Raw genomic sequence first — 14834 nt, forward strand, 5'->3', positions numbered from 1 at the left:
GGGATTGAACGTAGGTCTTGTGCATTGCACGCGAATTCTTTGCTGTCTGAGCCACCAGGGAAGCCCGACTGTCAAGTATCTTTCCCAAAAACTTGTTTAGGAAATTACACTAAACTAAATAATATCCATAATGTAATTTCAAATTGATCATGTGTTCAGTATGAACATAATTAGACATTTTCACTTTCTATTTGCAAGTTGTAATATATTTTAGGTCTTTATTTTCCAAAGCTGTGACAAATCTAGAGAGCATATTAAAAAGGAGAGACATTACTTTGCCCAAAGGTCTGTATAGTAAAGCGACGGTTTTTCCAGTAGTCATGTATGGATATGAGACCTGGACCATAAAGAAGGCTGAGTGGTAAAGAACTGATGCTTTTGAACTGCGGTGTTGGAGAAGACTCTGGAGAGTCCCTTGGACTGCAAGGAGATCAAACCAGTCAATCCTAAAGGAGATCAATCCTGAATATTCACTGGAAGGGTTGATGTTGAAGCTGAAGCTCCAATACTTTGATCACCTGATGTGAAGAGCTGACTCATTAAAAAAGACCCTGATGCTGGGAAAGATTGAAAGTGGGAGAAGGAAGGGACAACAGAGGATGAGATGGTTGAATAGCATCATCATCTCAATGGACATGAGGTTGAGCAAGCTCTGGGAGATGATGAAGGACAGGGAAGCCTGGCATACTGCCATCCATGGGGTTGCAAAGAGTCGGACATGACTGTACAACTGAACAACAACGTTCTCTCAAATGTGGGTAACAAAGTCTGAAAAATACAGTCTTCCGAAGATTTGGGATTTATGGATGAACTCCATACTCCCATCAAATCATGGGATCAAATCAACATTTTCAGAATATTTAAAAATGGCAGATTACACTAATTTTCAAAAACACATGTCAAAATAGCAATATCTTCTTAGATACACTTCTAGTAGCCAACTCCCACACTTAGGTTTGTTTCAGAGCAGGCTGTTTGATATGAAATCTCGTAGGCATTCTTTTCCTCACAGCTGAGTCAAAATCCTCAGCATGATCAGAAGCTCCCATGACTAGGACTTGGCACTTGGGATCTGTATCCAGTCCATCCCAAAGACTCTCATAAACTGAGCTTTCATCATGGCTAGGCTCCACGGTCAGAAACTGAACATTCTCATGATCAGATTGCTCAAGTCCTAATACCTGAACTCAATGTAAAGGTTTTCCCACAGTTACTGCATTTGGGATGTGTGGCTCCAGTATGTTCCCCAACTTGTGATCTTTGGGTAAAAGTCTTGCGACACATTTTACATCTGTGTGCTTTCTCTTCACGATAAATATTCTGCCATCTAGTGATAAATGAACAATAACATGAAGCTTTGCCATATCCCCTGCAATTTAAATCATGAAGTATTTGGTAAATCTAAGGAACAACCTAAAAGCTATTCAAACTTCAGTACATTAGTACTGTTTGGTGCAGTACAACTTGACTACTGGTGCAAGGGGCACCAATGAGAAAAGGTTGCTCACATTCCTGGCACTGGTGATGAACTCTTTTAGAATAAGTAGATTTTCAACGGCCTGACCACATTCAGTATCATCTGCGCTCGATCCAGTGTGAATATTCTCATGAAGCATAAGATATGAACCACTGCCGAAAGCACTGCAACCTCAGTTGTATTTTCAAGGGCTCTCACCTCGGTACATCATCTGATGGCAAGTTAGGCTTGAAAGTACACTGAAGAATTTATCACACTCATTACATCTCTAATGTTTCTTTCCATTGGAAAAGACCCTGATGCTGGGAAAGATGGAAGGCAGGCGGAAAAGAGGATGAGATGGTTGCATGTCATCACGGACTCAATGGACAGGAGTTTGAGCAAGTCCTGGAGATGGTGAAGGGAAGGGATCCCTGCCTGCTGCAGTCCATAGGGTTGCCAAGAGTCCGAGAGGACTGAGCGACTTGACGGCGACCCACTCCAGTATTCTTGCCTGGGAAATCCCACGGACACAGGAGCCTGGCAGGCTACAGTCCGTGGGGAGCTCAAAGACATCTGACTGAGCATTGCGAACATTTTATATTTCTCTTTGATTCTAATGCTCATACAACTAACCAGCATCACTGAAAATAACCTCCTGAAATGAATAGTAGTCAATTTACTACCATGGTCATATAAAACAGAAAAGGACAGTAATACGCCTCTCTAACACTCAAGAACGAACTCCAGCTCCAGCACCAGTCCCAAAGCTGAAATTCTGAACTAGTTCCTGAACACGTGATTTGATACTTATAAAATTATCAAGTGCCATGTCAAAATTAAAATGACCTTTTCCTTATAAATTACTACGTATTTCGTACACTGTATGTGTTACCTCAGGATCTTACCTCGAGAGGAAATGAGACGCTGGGTTTCTCACACCAACGACTTAATTTATTTCGGCTGGAGGAAGGGGTCGGGGAATAGGGAGGTGCGAAGTGACTGGAGACCACGGATAGGGAGGAGAGGGGACCCCACGGGCGCAGCTTAACAACAAAAACAAAAACAAACAACTACCTCAGGTTCCCAATGGTCGGCCGCACCTACCAAGTCTGGGCATCAGGAATCTGCTGCAGAATGGCTTGCATCTAAGCGGAGACTGAAACTCCTCAGCCACTGGTACCAGAACAGGGAGGGGCGGGGCGTAGGACACACGCCTGCGCCTGGGCGTGTGAGGGGCGGGGCCGAGCGGACACCTGCTGTGTTCTTCCTATGGGTCCCAGGTATCTTGTCAGGGTTTAGAAGTACCTGAGGGTATTTCCCGTCTTGTGTTGCATCATTGATTCTAATAACTGTAACAGTTTTAAAGTAAAAACTTAAAATTCTGTGGGATAATTGCGTTGGAATTATCCTCTTAACATGATTCCTGCTGATGAGGCTGAAGCACTTCAGTCTGGGAACTGAAACCTGGTGTGGTCGCTGGGTGTGGTGTGGGGAGGGGTGGGTGGGGGTTGATGTGCGGTGGTGGCTGGACCCAGAAATATTCCTGTAATTAGAATTAATTTAAGAAGTTTAAGTAAACAAGAACTGGCTTTGTGTAGGGGTGACAAGCTGCAATGTGAAACACACAGCTCTTAGTAACACCTCATAGTAACTCCTGTAAGAAGAAAACTATCTTGACATTCCACTTCTTCAAAGATCAAGCTTATTAGTCACTGCAGCGGCCCAACGACAATGCACCCTGAGGGGAATGCAGGCTGGAGAAAAACAGGTACCGTTCTGAGCTTCAGACATAGTAGCCTTGGTAAATCAGCAACAGCCTCTTGGGCCCATCCTCCTCCTCAGGAAGTCCAGGTAAGTTTAGGGGAGTCTCTCCTGGTTTTCACATCTCCCAGTTATGGGGTGATGACCCCAAATTTTATTTGGCAGGGTATTAATGGTTAAAAGACACAGGAGGATCCTGGCTGAAAGACAGTGGGATTTGCTCAGTTGAAAGCCACTCACTGACACTTCCCTGGTGGTCCAGTGATAAAGAATCCATCATCCCATTCCTGGGGCACAGGTTTGATCCCTGGTCTGGGAGGATACCATGTGCCTTGGAGCAACTAAGCCCGAGCAACACAAGTACTGAGCGGGTGCTCTAAAGCTTGTGCTCTGCAACAAGAGTAGCTACAGCAGTGAGAAGCCAGCGCAGCAATCAGTGGTTCCTGCTTGCTGCAACTAGAGAAAGCCCACGTGCAGCAAAAAAGGCTCAGCACAGCCGAAAGAAAAAAAAGACATTGAGTGATCTGGACCGACCAAAACTAGGAGATTCAGAATGCCAGTCTCCAACCAAACACCAGCCACGTTTCTGTATTTTATGTACAGAATTTATAGCTCCTCGTCACCACAAGGAGAGAAAAGCCAGGGGCACAGTGAAGACCCAGCACAGCCAAAGATAAAACTTAAGTTATTAAAGAAGAGAGAAAATATTTCCTGTAATGAGAACTACGTTCTTCTTTATAGAAACTGTTTCTGTTCCATGCTTAGGATGACAGAGACTCAAATGCTTTTGAGAAAAACGTGTTTACGTCATAATATACAAGTGAATACTTCCTCAACGTAATGGAATGTCAAAAATTACTAGATGTTCATTTGACGGTAATTAGGCAGTTTTTATTCTTTTAAGAACTATATATCCTCTCTTTTCTTTGCTGTCTGTTTCCAAAAGCTCTGTCAGATGTGAACAACAAAGGAGACTAGAAAATAACACCTTGAGAAGACATTCCAACTTATTTTCACCAAAATTATCACCAACTTTGCACTATTTATAAATATTTCTATGTGTATTAACTGACTGAACTCAAGTCCTGAAGGAACTTTCTTCATGTTTATAGGGCAGCTACTGTGTTCCCTGTCATTGTCTTATGTGCATTTTCACATGACAAAAGTCTCAAAATAATCCACTGACTTATGTATTTGTTAGTGGAAGGCAGAGAAGAAATGTAAATTAAACTTTAAATCTCGGTCACAACATGTGGACAGAAAAAAGAACGTTAAGGAAAAACTTGAAAATACAAAAGAAATAGGGTAGCATGATTTGAGAGAATCGCATTGAAACATATCTATTGCCATATGCAAAATAGATAGCCAGTGGGAGTCTGATATGTGACTGCGCATCCAGAGCCACTGCTCTGTGACAGCTTGGAGGGATAGCGTGGGGGAGGAGGGAGGGGACACACGAATGCCTATGGCCGATTCATGCTGAGGTATGGCAAACACCATCACAGTATTAAAAACTCAACAAAAAGGAAATTCTACTATAGCTGACAAGGAACTATGGAGCACACTTATTAATTTTCTAATGTTACATCAACATTTTCATATCCTTTGGAAAACTGGACTTCTATTTAGTATTTATTAATATTAAATATTTCCAAACATTACTGTTCACTAGGCTAGTGTAAAAATGTCTTAGGCAACAGATAGTAAATAGTAATTTTTCTGTTTAGTAAAACAGGTAAATAGTAATTTACTACCATCCTCAACAACCATATAGGACAATGGAACACATCTGTATGGCAGGAAAAGGAATGTAACATTCATAGCATGAGTAAACATTCAGTGTTCTGTTAAACAGTCTCACTGTGGTTTTTCTGATGTTTGACTACTGATACCTTTAGACTTTAAAACCAACTGCTTTCTATGATGCCTATCTGGGCAGGCTGAGAAATTCCCATCAGGTTGGAAGTCTATAGTGCTCCGACTAGAAAGCTTCATCAGTTAACAAACATTCTCATAACACATCATCTCTCCCAGTATCACGACCAAACTTTGGGTTTGGTTTCGGTGCTTTCGGTGACTTCAAAGTAACAAGAACAAAAATGCTGGGGATCGAATGTATGAAATTTCCAGTTTATCAAACAAACAAAAAATGCCACCATGTAGTGTGCATTCCCAATTATTTCTGGGACTTCCCTGGTGACTCAGTGAGAAGGACTCGGCCTGCCAATGCAGGAGACGAGGGGTCAATGCCTGGTCCAGAAATTCCCACCTGCTGTGGAGCCACTAAGCCCCTGAGCCACAACTGTTCAGCCAGTAATAAATAAGTAATCAAAAAGAAATTACCTCAGAATTCTCCAAGGTCAAAAAGAGATACCATGTTTAACCTTAGTTCTGAAGTTTATTTCCTAATATTTTGCATGGTTATTTTCCTATTTTCACTTCATGTAAATCAGGTGCATACTATTGGTTTTATTTGGGAACAAAAGAGGACATTGGGAAATATCATATGGGAACATCCATAAACACGGGAGTAGGTTTTAGGGGGCCAGAGTCTATAAAAGCTCCACTATGGACAGAGTATGGAGAGAATAACTCAAGTGCAAATTATTAGTCTACAACCTCCAAATTAACTATTCTTTGATTTCACCATGCAAAGAAACTCTAATAGATTCTTTCAACCTTGAGAGCCTTTGGGGCATTACTAGTTATGTTATGAAGAACTGAAATGGAGAAAACTGTGTTGTTTGAAGAAAAACGATTGTTGTGAATAAAGAAATACTGGTTATACGAATACAGGTAACTCCTTCAGAATACTGATTTTTCACAGGACATTCCTGGTGGTCACAGGAATTCCAGGTTAAGAATCTGCCTTGCCACAAAGGGGACTCAGTCTTTGTTCAATCCTTGGTTGGGGATATAAGATCCCACACGCAGCAGAGCAACTAAGCCCAGGTACCGCAAAGGCAGAGCCGGCATCCTCCAGCGCCCCCAGGGCCACGGTGAGAGGTCCTGCTTGATGCAAAACAGATCTCGTGATCCACAACTAAGGCCCATTAGAGTCAAATAAATAAGTATTTTAATAAAATATACTCATTCTGCTTCCTTTGGGTATATAATCAGAAGTGAGGCTCTGAGATCCTTGCATGTTCTCTTTTTAATATTTGATGATCCTCCATACTGTTTACATTCCCACCAACCATTCACAAGAATTCCTGTTTATCTGTACTGCGCAAGTATGTGGCACATGCATGTGATTTGGAAAGACATGGAGAGAACCCCCTGCACTGGCAGCAAGAAATAGCAGGTGCATCATCTCCAGAATAAGGCTTTGTACTACAGATTGCTATGGAGCTGATGGTCCTCGGAGTCTGCGAATAATCCGTCCCTGTGCCTGTGAGCTAAGTCGCTTCAGTCATGTCTGACTCTGCGATCCTATGGACTGTAGTCCACCAGACTCCTCTGCCCATGGAGTAGGTTGCCATGCCCTCCTCCCAACTCAAGGATCAAACTGAGCTTCTTATGTCTCCTGCATTGGCAGGTGATTCTTTATCACTAGCACCACCTGGGGAGCCCGATCCTTCCTTACATCGTGAGATATCACAGCCCCTCCCTAATGAAAGCCCTCTGCCATCAAAGTTTAGCACCATTTTCCTTCTAGGTTGAAAGACCCTTATGAAATTTCATCTGGTTCAACATACTCTCCACACATTCAGTAATAATCCATCCATCGTGCTACGCAATCCCCAGAAAGATTCCAAGGTTTAACAACTCATGCATTTATGATGAAATAGTACACATGAAGGCGCCCAAGGAGCAAACCGGATTCAAGACAGCTTTTATCAGTCACAGTGACCTCAGCCAGCCCAAAAGCTGTCATCTCCAAAGTCTAATAATAAAAAGCAGATGTGTAGGCTGATGCACATGCCCCAGTGAGACTTCAACATCTTCCAAAGATACACTCCAAGGTCTTTTTTCCCTTCCAAATGCACCGGAAACCTTCTTCATTACAACTGAAAATAACAGAAAATACTAAAAGTAAGCAACAAAATCATCTCCGGGATTTTACCAACAGTTATTCTACAGGTTGCATAATGATTTTTGCTCCTCCAAAAGACATCACAAAATCCACTCCATGGAGTCGATGCTGTGGGGAACCGTCTGGATCCCATCTCCAGGACCAATGCACCCCTCCCTCCCTGTGGGTTCAGTTCAGGCCTTGATTCTAACACACTGCAGGGTAACAGTCCTCTTCCCAATTCCACTTTCTTCCTTCTTCCACAGGTGTGATCATGACTTTCCCAATCAACCAACGCTTGCAAACCTCAGTCTCAGCATCTGTGTCCAGGGTAACTGAACTAGGACACTATGGCATGCCCACCCTTCCAGGCAACCCACAGTTAGCCATGAGCCCACGTCCAGGTCCTCCAGTCAAAGCTGAGACCACCCTTGTCAACAGTTCCACACAATGTGATCCCACAACTGTTGCCGTGAAGAGCCAACTGTGATTCCAAGTTGGAACGGTTTCTTTGCCTTGCTTCTCACTGCTGTGGTTGTTGTAATCATCCATAATGGCTGGCCTCAGAGGACCCTACCTCTTGGCCTGACTGTTCAACTAAAGTGCCTTTGGTGAGCTCACAGGGAGATACTCTGACCTCCCAACCTGTGAATGGTTGCAGGACAGAAGAGATGAACACAGAAGGCTGGCTGTCCCTGAGATGTACTGCAAGACAGATGGCCCTTTTGACCTTACTTCCCCACTGCCTCTCCCTCTCCATCCTCCCTTCTGACTTTATTTCCTCACTGCTTCTTTCTCTACTTTCATAAAAGAATCTGACATCCAGACACCAACAAGATGTCTATTTTGAAATATTAGTTAGCCATCTTCTTAGTCAGCTGGTTTTCAAAATGAAGTCCCATTGTTTGCCTCAAGAAGTCGTCTCCCCGAAGCACTGGCCTCTCTCGCAGGAAGCAGAGTGAGCTTGAACTGGGTCACACCACTGTGCTTGCAACACACACATACACCATTCAGAGGGCTCATCCAGAGGCCGAAACTTGCCTCCTCTCACACCTCTCCTAGACCCTTGATAGCTTCCTCTCCACTTATCCACATTTTGTCACCACTTTTCTGTGCCTGTTTAGCCCTGTTGACCAACAGGGCTAAACATCAGAGACCAGTGGGCCTGCGCATCACAGAGAAACACACAAGCCTCAAATGCAAGGGCACTGGGTGCTCAGTATGGAGACCAAGAAACTGGCCCTCCTGGGAGAACATGCCAGGAACTGGGGATATCACAAAGTTTTAAAGGTCCTTGAGATTTGGCTCGATTGAGCTCAGTGAAGAAGTCATAGAGAAAGGCCCCAATCTCACTGCCGCCTGCTGTCCCTGACTGAGCTAACTGGAAGATACCCCAGCTCTTTAAGGAGGGCGGGCCTCCCTCATAGCCCCTTAGATTCCAAAGCTTCTGGCCACTCTAACCAGAGTAAAAATCTGTATCCCCCACTCTGAGTAGATTACTATATGATCACTTGATGGTAATTAGGCAATTTACTTCTTGTTGAAAAACTGTAATATATTTTCTCTCATTTCTTTGTTGTCTGTTTCTGAAAGATCTGTCAGTTGTGGACATCAAAGCACGTTGTAAAATATAAAGCCTTAAGAAGTCATTAGAATTGATTTTCACCAAAATTATCAACTTGGCACTATTTATAAATATTTCTATGTGTATTATCTGACTGAACTCAAGTCCTAAAGGAACTGTCTTTCTTTACATGCACAGGGCACCTACTATGTCCCCCGTCATTGTCTATGTGCATTTTAATGTTACAAAAGTCTCAAAATAACCCACTGACATATGTATTTGTGAGTGTAAGACAGGAAAGAATTGTAAATTAAACATTAAATCTGGGTCATAATATGTGGATAGGAAAAATAATGCTAAGGAAAAGCTATTGAAAAAAACAAAACATAGAGGATGGCAGGATTTAAGAGATTAGCACTGAAACATATATATTACCATACGTAAAAGAGTCAGTAGAGTTTGATGTATGAAAGAGTGCTCTGGGACAATCTGGAGGGATACGGTGGCGAGAGAGGTGGGTTCAGGAGAGAGGGGACATATGCATGCCTATGGCCTATTCATGTTAATGTACAGCAAAAACCATCACAATATTGCAAAAAAAAAAAAAAAAAAAATTAACCGATGGTGAGTTAGGCCTGAACACAGAATCAAAGCTTTCCCACACCTAACACATTTGTGTAGTTTTCCTCCAGTTTGAATTTTCTGATGGTCAAAAAGTTGATATATTTTATTGCATTCTCTACATGTGTAAGTTTTCACTGCAATATGGATTCTCAGATGATCTGCAGCATCATTCCTTGCGACTGAAGGGTTTGCCACATAAATAACATGTATGTGGTTCCTCTCCTGTATGAACTGCCCAATGGGCAGTTCATGCTGAACACGCACTAGAAACTCTGCCACATTCATTTCACTTGTATATTTTCTATACAGCATGGATTCTCTGAATTATAAGGCCTGAACACTGACTAAAGGCTTTGTACCACTCACGACATTTGCACTAAAATGTTTCTTACAACTATCATATTTCTAATGTTTCTCTCTAGTGTGAATTCTCTGATGGTTTCTAAGTTCATCATTTCAAGTAAAGCACCAGCCATATACATCATATTTATATGGGGTTTCTCTCCTGTCTGAACTGTTTGATGATGAGTTATGGATGATGACTGTGCCTAAATGGTTTGTCACAATTTTTATATTTGTAAGGTTCTCTCCAGTATGAATTCTCTGATGAACTGCAAGGTTTGCATTCACACTGAAAGCCCTGCCACATATACCTCATTTATATGGTTTCTCACCAGTATGAACTATCTGATGAATACCAAGGTTTCCAGTACAAACAAACGCCTTGCCACATACATCACATTTATATAGTTTCTCTCCAGTATGATCTCTCCAATGAACAGCAAGGTTTCCAGTACGACTAAAAGCTTTGCCAAACACACCACATTTATAAGGTTTCACTCCAGTATGAATTCTCCAATGAAGTCCAAGTTTTGCAGTCTGATTAAAAGCCTTGCCACATACATCCCATTTATATGGCTTCTCTCCAGTATGAATTCTCCAATGAATTCCTAGTTTTCTAGTTTGGTTAAAAGCCTTGCTACACATGTCGCATTTATATGGTTTTCCTCCTGTATGGATTCTTTGATGTCCAGTGAGTTCTGCGTCCTGAAGAAAGGTTATGTCACACTCATTATATTTGTAAGATCTTTTCTTTTGTGTTTCATGGTCTGGTAACAGTTCTGAAGGATGCATAACAGCTTTCTCATGTTTATGAGAAAAGCTTTTGCAGACATTACGAGTTCTCTAAGGTGGTAAACCTGAGGCACTGACGTTTGTCACAACTTGACTACATTCAAAAATTATCCCTTCAGATTGTACCATCTGCAATTTATCCTGAAAGCTTGATCAGTGCCTTTCAAAAGGTCTATTTCCTGCATCAATTCTACTATGAAGATTTCTTCCATCAGTGAGGTTTTTGTTATGGGTTGTAGACATTCCTTTGTCATTTCTTTCATCATCCACCCACAGACAATCAAAGTCATGTATATTTTCCTAGATCTTTCTGAGGTGAAAATCTTTGATTTCAAGGCTTTCAGCTCTTCTTCCACCACTTCTGCAACGACACTCAAAGTCATACATGTCTTCCTGGATTTCCCTGAGGTAAAAATGTTTGATTTCATGACTTTTAAGTTTTCCCAAGATTGCTGTGTGGAATACTTCTCCTGTATCACTGTCTGCTTTGGTTTGTAATTGGTTGACCACGTGTATTGGATAGATATGTACAAGACATAAAGAATCCATTCACTAAAATTCATCAATAAGTGTCTCAGTATCTATTACACCAAAAGTAATACTTATATCACAGTTATAAAACTTTTTCCAACTATGCAATGTTTTTCATTTTCAAAACATTTTGAAACTTTCCAAATATGAACTTAAAATTCTGAGAAACACTAGAGCAATAAACTTGTTTACTAAAAATAACAGTTGTAAAAGATAATCCAAATTGATTTCAGGGAAGAATACTTGCAAGCAGCCTATGACAAAAACACTAATACTAGAAAAACATGTCAGGTCACCAAAAAAAACACAATTTTTCCACCATGACTTCAAAGCATCTACGAATTAACAATAAACATACCGCAGTCTCATAATTGAGAAGAAAAATGTATTCTACAATAGATATATTCTGCATACTTACTGTACACAAATAAATGCTAATGAACACACAATAAATATATTGTAATGCTAAAAAATCCAAAATGAGTTTATCTAATAATATGTTGCTATTTACAAATTATAATATATATACCATAGAGAAAAAATTCAATAGTACAGTTTTTATGAAACAAAATATCTTTCTAAATATGTCCTACAAAATGACACACCCATAATAGGCATTTTGCAACATTAACAACTAAAAAAAAAGCATAGAAATAATTAAAGACTTCAAAGAAATTACAAGATACAACATCAGCATGCAAACCCAACTAGGTTTCTAAACATTAAAAATGAACAATCAAAGTAATTCAATTGACAAGAAAATTAAAAAAGAATACTTAATCATAACACTATAGAAGAAGGGAAGAATTTTTATCCTGCAAACTAAAGACTTCTGAAAAATATTAGAGAAGAATCAAATAAATGTCAATACCCATGCTTCACGGATATAAAGTTGATATTGTCAAGATGTCAATACTAGTCAAAGTTAACAAAAGATTCAAAACAATCCCTAGTGAAATCCCAACACTGCTTTGCTTAAGAAACAGATGAATGAATCCTACAATTCCTATGGAATCACAGAAGACAATGAATAGCAAAAACAAACTGAAAAGCAAAGTCAGACATCTCACATTTCTTCATTTCAAACCTGATTCTGAAACTACACTAACCAAAGCAGTATGGTGCTGATGTGAAGACAGACACCTGGGGCACAACGGATTCCGAAAACCACTTCTGCCTGTGAGGTCACAGGATGTTCCACAACAGTGTCAAGACCAAGTGATGGGGGAAGGGCACTACGGAACAAAAGGTGTTGTGAAAACTGGATATTCACATATAGAATTTAGCTGGGGCATTATTATACACTATAGACAAAAATTAACTCAAAATGCTTCAAAGACCTAAAACTCAGTCCCTAGTGTATAAGGCTTCTATAAGTAAATGAACAGAAAATGATTCTTGACAGTGGATTCACTAATGATTTATCAGGTACAACACCAAAAGATGATGCCAACAAAATAAAGAGATAAATTGCACACATCCTAATTATCAAATACTGTGCAGTAAACCATCCTCAGCAATGAAAAAACAAAGTACACTATAACACAAAAAAACTTGCCAATCATATATTCAGTAATAGTTTAACATCAAGAATACATAAAGACCTTTAAAAAGTACTGATCACCAATTCCACCATAGGGGTGGGGGAACTTTCTCAACCAACCACCCCATGTATTGCAAATAAAATACAAAGAGTAACATAAAATAGAAACTTAATGATAAAAATAAGAGACAATCATTTATAATGCATAAAAATATAAAGAAAGGAAAGTAGCAATGCCGTGGAAAAAAATGATGGTTCATCACTGAAGTTATCAATCCACTATATAAGCTCTATCATTAAGTTGCTACAAAATTAAGTGTGGAGGCAGAATGATCAATAGCACACAGGTGACAAGCATGCAGCATCAGCAATAGTTTAGTCAACAGCCTCACAAACATGAGGGTGTGAACCTGGACAATACCATTGTTAGGAGAAGTTCCTACACCTCTTGGTGAGGCTCAAAGGGGATGGTGATGGTACATGTGAACAATACTATCACAGTGCCCTTCACACAGGCTTTTCTTACATCACTCAAAGCCAGAAAAAGATGTACAGGTCAAGGTCTTCAGATATTTTCTCATATCACAGAACATGCTGACCACTATACTAAGAAGCTTCAAGTGGCAATTCTGTATGCAGCAGGAAAATATTACAACCAATAAGGGAAAGTATTCTCCTTTAAAAATTTTCTCTTAAAAAAAAAAAAAAATTTTTCTCTTACCCAGTAAACCCACAACACAGAGAGTCCATGAGGAGCTGCCCCTTAAACACAGGCGGATTACCACAGCAAAGAAACTGGACATGACTTCAGACACTAGAACCACACACTTCAAAATCAAATTTAGAAGGAAAAATTATACAAACTAAGGAGAAAGCAAAGTCAGGAAGAGTCTACACTCCCAGACTAAATAGACCAGTACAAGAGCGGAAAACTACAAGATGTGGGGGTCTAACATCATAAGACCTTGAGATGGGACTACTTGGTCCACCCAGAGATGCCAAGCTAAAAGCCTGAAAGATTCACACATGTTCCCTTTGTTGGACTGCTGTCCTCACAGGTTTCCTAAGTAACAGTCACAGATGATCCAATCCACCAAGCTACTCCACACACCCTGACATGGTATGGCCGCAAAAGGAGAACAGCAGAAATGGCTGAGGGATCTCAAGAAGCAGACAGGGACTGAGACAGTTCCATACAGGTTCTGAGGTGCCAGATAAAATTAAAGAGCAGCCAGTGTTTTCCCACTTTCCGATTATATCTTCCAAATATGACAACTGTGTTGAAAGCAGCACAGGATCAGGGGTTAGACGCTTGGGGCATCAGCTCTGATCTGTATGGACTAAGAATTGAGTAGCCAATAGATCCAAGCCCACAAAGAGAGAAGAGGGGGCAAGAGAACCCAGTAAGGCAGCCCACCTCATGCTCCTCAAACTCAAGCCACAACCAGCTCACAGCAGGGAGATGGCGAGGGTTATGGATCTTGATAGAAACCTTGCCTTTGTGTCTGATGGAGCTGCAGCACCACTGGAGGGTGAAAGAATACATGATACATGTTGAAGGACAGACTGATAACTCGGGAAAAGTTAAGTTTCCTCTGAGAGTTTAATAAACAAACTTCTCTTTTGCCAAAGATCTGAGAGAGTCAATTCCTAGGTAGGTTGATAAGTCTGGGGTACCCGAGGAGGAGAAAGGGGTCTGGGGCTCTCGAGGAGGAGATAGGGGTCTGGAATTCTCAAGGAGGAGAAAAGGACAAAGGTTTTCTTCTTTAAGCCCAGAGCTGATGATTACACAACAAAACAACTCAGCCTAAACTCTGTACTAAGATTATATAACAACAACGTATTCTGCTTGAGGACATGTTTCTCCTTCTTGAGAACCTTCTGACTAATCCTGTCATCTTAAAATGTAAATTGTGGGAGTGGGTCTGGTAAGACCTTTACAACCTTGAGACATTCTTTTTACTTACTGTAATAACTAATTGAAAAAGTATATAGCTCCCTTGCTAAGTCTAGTGAGAGGGGGCATTCTCCCCCTTCTGATGTCTATGTCAGAAGCTTTCTCTGTCCCCTTTCATACTTTAATAAAACTCTGCTACACAAAAGCTCTTGAGTAATCAAGCCTAGTCCCCGGTCCCAAAGCTGTATCTTCTTCTTCAGAGATCACGAATCTGACATCATTCACCGTAAACTATCATCTCTAAGT

The sequence above is a fragment of the Dama dama genome, chromosome 4 (assembly GCF_033118175.1).
Source record: "Dama dama isolate Ldn47 chromosome 4, ASM3311817v1, whole genome shotgun sequence".
Classification (NCBI taxonomy): Eukaryota; Metazoa; Chordata; class Mammalia; order Artiodactyla; family Cervidae; genus Dama; species Dama dama.